Consider the following 7851-nt stretch of genomic DNA (forward strand, 5'->3'; position numbering starts at 1 on the left):
GGATGGATGTTTTGGGGATGCTACAATCTTCCTCATACGTAATCAATTTTCGAACCTAATATTTATTTTACAGATCAACTTTAATCAGGTGACCAATCACACTTAATCAAAAAATATTGATAACGACTCTTTTTTTTTCATGTCTAGTAATAAGTTCACGAATTTATATGTTATAATAATCATAAATAAAAAAAATAAAGAAACTATTAGTTTACAACAAAATACAGTGTAATTATGTGCCACTGATTAAAACTTTTTACTCTACAATGACATTATGCTTGATACGAAGAAAATATAAAAAGATAAAAAATAGTGAAAGAGGGAAATTTTTTATTTATTTTCTAATATTGGTACGGAGAAATAGAAAACTTACAAATATATCTATTTTATTTTTTACTCTTTTCGTCCTATTTTTTATTTTATTTTCTTTTTTTTTTTGGATGTCTTAAAATTATATATTTTTTGGAACATCTAAATTTTTTTTTATATTTTAAATTTTTTTTATTTTTTAACATTAAAAATTATGAAATTTTAATTTTATAAAAAAATTAAATTTTAATGTTAAATTTATTAAAATCAAAGCTTTTTTTTTTAATTTCATGAAAGTTAATAACACTCAAACAATTTAAAATAAAAAAAATTATATTCTGTCACATGAAAAATAAAAAAGGATATTTTTCTTCCACTTCTTTTTATTTCTTTCTAATAAGACATAACGTAATAATGAAATTTTCATTACCATCAAAACCAAATATTCATTTTATGTGAGAGATTACTAAAGGAAATACTCTAAACATCTGCTGGATCTATGTTTTATTTGACTTCATGTGTTTGAATTAATTAATATTTACTAGCATTGAAAATATTATGTGATAAAAAAAAATACAAACATGCATTTTTATCATTAATATGGAAAGCTTAGAAATGAGAAAATGATAATCTCAAGAAAAATGATGTTCATATTTTTGAAAAATAATAAGAGAAAAAAGAGCGTAATTAACTTTTTCTTCGTTTAACTATTAAATCTCCTTTAGGAATGGAAAGCATTATTATTTTTTTTAGCACAATTTCTAAATGAATAATATATTACTTAAAAAATACAACAAAAAATGAAATATTATTTTGTAATTGGTTGGAGTTTTTAATATTTTTTTATTCCGAAAAAAAAAAGCAAAAATACAGATTAGCAGAAAATAGAAACAGAAAAACTAAAGTTAGTGGGTCCCATGATCATTAGTTGACGTGGCAAAACTCGGAGCAAAATTGGTGAAAAATGGAGGAGAACGACTGGAGGGGAACTGAAAAAGAGAAGAAAAAAAGAAAAGGGCAGAAATAAGAGCTGATTTATATGAATTGATTTTTAAAAAATCACGTTTTCAAGTTGTCAAATTTTTTTTTTTTTTTTTTACCGTTGTCTTCAAATCGTTGTTGAGATTTGTTGCATCTTAAGAGGTAAAAGAGATTGAAAGTTACATGAAACTGATGTTATTAACGCATCGTTTTAAGCATAGAAATCGAAGATGAGAAGCGTAAACGATAGCGTCGAGACCATCAACGCCGCTGCCACAGCCATAATTTCCGCCGAGTCTAGAGTCCAGCCTACCACCGTTAAGGTACATGTTTAAATATGTAAATACAAATCTTAACACCCACTTTTATTGGTAGTATTACTTTTTTAGAATTTCTCTTGCTACTTTTAAAACGAGGTAGTTTTTCTTTGTTTTCTGATTGGTTGCCGAGAAAATTATTGGAAAATTCGGGATTTTCGGATTACTTAAGCTCTCTTTTGAATTGAGAATCTGTAGGAGGGAAAGAAGAGAAGTGGCAAAAGTGGAGTTTTGGAAAATTTCTCGTTCGTGTTCTTTGCTAGCTTTTTTTTTGTATGTTGAAAAGTCTGAAATTATATTTCGGTAATTTGTTTTCAGGATTGAACTTTTTTACTTTTTCTTTATTCTCCGTTTGGTTGCCGAGAAACTGAGGGACAAGTAAAAGTCTTGAGTTTTAAATTGTTTAGGTCTTAGCAGGCAAGTTAATTAGCTGAGCTAGGCTCAGTCAAGGTTCCGGTTTTCTTTTTGGGTTTTCAACTTCATCTTTCTTAAGAATAAGCCAAAAAAAAAAAAAGAAAGAAAGAAATAAAATCTTGACATTGGAATTTCGAATTGCCAAAACAAATAGAAAAGGAAAAGAAATTAAAAAAAAAAAAAAAAAAAAAACGCCGAACATATGTACTTTTAAGGCGCAGATTTGAGTTTAGAAAGTTTAAGTTTCTTTTTTCTTTTTCTTTCAAGTAAAAAAGAAAATTTTCACGTAGTTTGCTTGTTTGGTCAGTTTTTCTGCTATTCCTTCATGGTTTGGGTGAGTTGGGGCTGCTTTTCCATTCATTCTAGTGTCATTTGTCCTGGCTAGAGTAAATTACAGCAATTTTTATTTTATAAAAAGGATAATAGATTATTGTGGAAAAATAAGGAGACCTAGTTAACACAATTTTAAACAAAGGAACTTATTTGGTTATTTTGACATGAATGGTTTACCTTTTTTGTTTTTTTTTTTGTCTATTTCCCATTTTGTTGAGATGCCTATGGAACCATGTGGTGGGAAGAATGAAATTTGATTAGCCTAAATTGTTGACCAGTTGATTTCTTGGATTAAAAGTTATTCTCAAAAAGTGTGTAATTTGCAGTCTAATATGTAGTCTTCCTTAGAATTCTGGAACAGTAATTAAATTCACTTTAACTGCTTGCTGACCGTGACAATTTTTGGCTAGTGCCCATGAACTTTTTTTTTCATGTATACCACATTGTACATGCGAAATTAGCAAAGCAATATCATGAAAACGAGAGTTTAATAAACATATTGCAACTATAAGGTTATGCCTCCAGGCAGAGAAAATGTTATCAACTTTTGATGCAGAATCAGTTATCCTGATGTACTCGTTATCATATTTTTGATAACAGACAGAAGGAAAAGCTGTTTTAGAGTCTGGATAGATGCCATTAGATGTGAACTGCACTTTCGCTTTTCTTGGAACCTATATGTTTGTTTCTAGACTTGAAATTTTTGTGTTGATGAAGTGTGTGGCACATGGTATTCTCCAAAAAGTCTGCTCTCAGCAGCATGAGAGCAGATGCTTAACATTAGTTGGTTAAATTGTCAATCGAATTATTCATGATTTCTGTAATATATTCTTTGAGGGGAGATGAGGTGGAGAGACTGAAGATTATGTTCATCTTGCTCTTCAGTTAATCCTTCACGTCCATCTTATTCTAGCTGTTGAGAGTTGAAATCAGAAGAAACCTATATTATGTTATATCTGGAAACCTATATTGCACACTGCCTTGTGTGGAAAACTTGAGGATGAAAATTTTATATTCCGGAAGACTGATTCACACTTTCATTTAACTATAGAAGAGAAGATGGGGAAGCTGCTGGAGCCTTTACTGGTGTTTTAGGTCTCACAGAAACAGTAAGCGAATCGGCCATGCTGTCCTTGTCCCTGAACCAGTGGTAGCTGGGGCTGCAGTCTCAACTGCTGAAAATGTAAGTAATCGAACTGACATTGTAATGCCCTTTATTGCCCCTCCCTCATCTCCTGCATCATTCCTCCAATCTGATCCTCCTTCTGCCACCCAATCCCCTGCTGGATTGCTATCCCTAACTGCCCTTTCAGTTAATGCCTACTCCTCCCATGGACCTGCATCTATTTTTGCCATAGGCCCTTATGCATATGAAACCCAGTTAGTCACACCACCGGTATTCTCTGCCTTGACAACTGAACCATCTACTGCACCTTTTACACCCCCTCCTGAATCTGTTCAACTGACTACACCTTCCTCCCCTGAAGTATCATTTGCTCAATTACTGACATCTTCATTGGAGCGTGCTTGGAGAAACAGTGGGATCAATCAGAAATATGGATTTTCCCATTATGAATTTCAGTCTCATCAAATATACTCTGGGAGCCCTGGTGGTAATCGCATTTCACTTGGGACAGCAATCTCTAATTCTGGCACCTCCTCTCCTTTCCTTGATAGACGTCCAATCCTTGATTTTCAGCGTGGGGGGGCTCCCAAAATCTTAGGCTTTGAACATTTTACTACTAGCAAATGGGGTTCAAGGCTAGGTTCTGGATCATTGACACCTGATGGACTGGGGCAAGGTTTAAGACTGGGTTCTGGTTGTGTGACTCCAGATGGTATGGGCTAAGGTTTGGGTTCGGGATCATTGACCCCTGCTGGTTTGGGTCCTGCCTCACGAGATTGTTTTCTTGTGGAGAGTCAGATTTCCTAGTTAGCATTGCTTACTAACCCAGCGAATGGGCCTAAAAATGATGAAATTATAGTTGATCACAGAGTTTCTTTTGAGTTGAGTGGCGAAGACGTTGCGCGCTGTCTCAGAATCAATTCATTGGTATGTCGGACTATGAATATCCAAAGGCTTGGTGAAACAGGGTGGGATAGAAAGAGACGATATAATTAAGGATCTAGAAAGTTCTTGTGAGCTGTTTATTAGGGAAACTTCCAATGAAACAGTTGAAAAAGCTTCAGGAGAAGCCACAGGTGAGCATTATCATCAAATGAATCGATCTGTTACACTAGGGTCAATTAAAGAGTTAAATTAAAACTTTGACAATAAAAGAGGAGAAGCCTCTGATAAGCCCACCATTAGGTCCCTGTGGTGGACCCAATGAAAAGGTTGCCGGAAATGAAGCTAGGCCTTGTAACGACTGGACTTTCTTCCTTATGTTGCAGCCAGAGGTCAGCTGATTTCGAAACTATGCAACATAGTTTCACCTAAATGCATAAACTTGTGTCGTAGATTTGCAACACTAGGCCAGTAGCCTTTCAGTTGTTTGATCTTAAGGTTGTACTTTTTATGAGTCACCGCTTCAACAGTCTGGTATAGTTAGATGGTGGACTAAAGGCTAGTTTTCAGAGTTCAGAAGAGTCTTATTCCATACGACCTGAAAGATGATCCAGTGAGCGAGTAGATCATAGGGATCAACAGTGTTGGCACTCATAGAGCATTCTTTTAATATTTATTTACCTGATATAAAAAAAAAAAAAAAAAGAAAGAGAGAAAGAAAGAACGAATAGTATTCACATATAGTGTTGTGTTATTGTTATCAATATAATTTTCTTTTAAGTATGTAATAATAAGAGGGATAATTTTTCTTCATGGTAGTAATCTGCAGCTCATTTGATGATTTATGTGGTTAATATCTTGCACCTGAAGCAGAATTAACCGAAGAACTTTGCAACTGAGGTAGTCCTAACTGTGGTCACCATAGAGCTCTGCATAGCATTTAAGTTGGGGAAAAAAGTTTGGTGTATGATTTTATCTTTGCAGGACATAGATCGATCGCTAAGATGGTTTTAGTAGATTATAAAATGATGCCCATTTATGGTTGATGCTAGCATTTTTTTTTTTTTTAATGCTGGCTAAGGGCGAAGGATAAGCAGAATAATGTTGGTTTGGTAGCAGCAAAGCTAATGTCTTTTCATTGTTTTGTCCATCACTTATCCTAACAAAAATCAACAGACAGTAAAGATGGAAGAGGCTGTGGCCAACAGAAATGGACTCTGCTTATTCACAAATCATAGGATCAATGGGGGAGTTTTGCGGTCTCAGTTTTGCTCTGTTGTTTTTTCTCATATCCTTCCTTTTTTAAGATCTGACCAACTTAGCTATGCTTCAAATTTGATGTTTTTCTATTAATATGGTAAGATCAATATTTGTCAAATTGGAACATGATTTTTACAAGTAAATCCGCCCAAACTTCACATTGTAACGAGTTGAACTTAAAGTTATGTATCGAAACAATGGTCTTATATTAGCGATTCTATCATTTTAACAGAAATTTGTTTTTCCTATTATCAAAATTTGCATTTTAAAATTAAATTTTAATAAATTAATTTTGATTTGAAAAATAAATAAAATTAAGCAAAATTCCCACAAGCTTCTAATTTTCAATTGGCATACCGCTTTGACGATTGAAAATACTTGCTTGATGACCAAAGAATTTTTATGCATGAGCATTGATCTTCAATACCAGATGTTTTGATAGTACCTATCGGCACTCGTAGTTGACCAAAGAATATTTTAGATCTTTTTATTTTTTATTATTACGTAATTTTTATGTTGACAAAGGATGATTGGTTGTTTTAATTGACTATGTCACGTCGTGTAAGAGCATGATTAATGTTTAATTTTCGATATATCATTTAGATTTGGATACGTTTTGTTGTCATGAAAGGCATTCTAATAATTTAATATACCATACCGTTTAGAAAACATCTTTTGATTTTACTCTTAATTTTATTTTGATGGATATTGATTATATTTAGTAGGTTATTTATTTATTTTCATAAATTATATATTTTGATTGTTATTTGCATGTTGATAAAAGTCACTCTGCTATATATATATTTTTAGATATATGCATGATAGAGATATATAATTATACATTATTTTATGTTTGTATAAAACTCTTTTTATTCCATTTTCTTTATCCATCTTTCATTTTTAGAATGTTCTAAAATTATGTTCTATTTTCTTTTTTAAACATTTAAAACTCGTTTTTTATATTTTAAAATTATTTTTATGATTCTTTTTTACTTTTAACATTAAAAATCATGAACTTTAATTTTACAAAAAGTTAATTTTACTATTAAATACATTTAAGTCAAAAAAAGTTTTCTTAAACTTTGTAAAAATCAATGTAAAACAAACAAATAGGGATAGAGGGAATATTAAGTAAATAATGAAATTTGCTCTTTAATTTGGAAGATTGATGGTGCTGTATTTAAAATGGAATAGCTAAAATTAAGTTATCTCAAGTGGAATTGAAAGCTTTGGTTCATTCTGTACTCTGTTTTTTAATCTTTAAGGGGCGTTTGATTCAAAGGAATTTGAGAATTTTTTAAAAATTTTACTTATGAGAATGTGATTCTCATGTTGAGTTCACGAATATATGATTTTTAGAAGTAATTTTATATTCTCAATAGTACTCAAATATCTCAAAATCAGAAACATATCTCTCTATATAATGTTTTAAGATTTGGGGAGAAAAGTTAAATTTATCTTACATTTGTCCACAATAATAATTTTTTTAATCTATTTTTCCCTTAAAAATCAATATATTTTAAAAACTTTTAATTACACTTTTTATGTAGAAACTTAGTCTTTGAAACAAAGACCATGTTTTTTATGTAAAAAACATAATATTTAAAGAAAATAAATATCACATTTTAAAATAAGAAATGTAGTCTTATTAAATAATAAAATACTTTTTTAAATAATAAAGATTACATCACTTATGTTAGAAATGTAGTATTTAAGAATACAAAAACCACGTTTCTAACATAGGAAATGTAGTTTTTGATAAATAACAAACAACAATTTTTTAAATAACAAACACCCCATTTTTTATGTCAAAAACGTAATTTTTAATAAATTGTTTTAAAAATGATTTAGAATTTAAGGACTAGGATTATAAAAATAATCTATGAGATTTTTTTTTTCCATTTCAAAGACAACGTTTTTTCAAAAAGATAACATTGTCTTTATATCAAAGACTATGTTCATATATTTGTAAATGTAATCTTTGATTAAATACTACGTTTGTATATTTTCAAGTCAAAGACTGCATTTCTGGAAGTATAAATGTAGTCTTTATGAACTTTTTTTTTTCATTTCAAAGAAGACGTTTTTCAAGGAGAAAATGTTATCTTTATATTAAAGATTACATATGTAAATCTATAAACATACTATTTGATTAAACATTGCGTTTATATATTTTCAAGTCAAAGATTCCAATTTTGACATAAGAAACGTTGTCTTTAACTAAACAAC

General features: G+C 30.7%; 1 pseudogene across 1 annotated transcript; it reads left to right on the forward strand.

Moving 5' to 3' along the window:
• The first annotated feature begins 1299 nt into the window (after positions 1 to 1299).
• Positions 1300 to 5180, forward strand: LOC111288004 (uncharacterized; annotated as a pseudogene). The gene is made up of 2 exons (XR_016329166.1): positions 1300 to 1613; positions 3406 to 5180. The product of XR_016329166.1 is annotated as an uncharacterized LOC111288004 (transcript).
• The last annotated feature ends 2671 nt before the right edge of the window (positions 5181 to 7851 follow it).

This window comes from Durio zibethinus, chromosome 17 (genome assembly GCF_047325235.1).
Source record: "Durio zibethinus cultivar Kanyao isolate XHJ-2024 chromosome 17, ASM4732523v1, whole genome shotgun sequence".
NCBI lineage: Eukaryota > Viridiplantae > Streptophyta > Magnoliopsida > Malvales > Malvaceae > Durio > Durio zibethinus.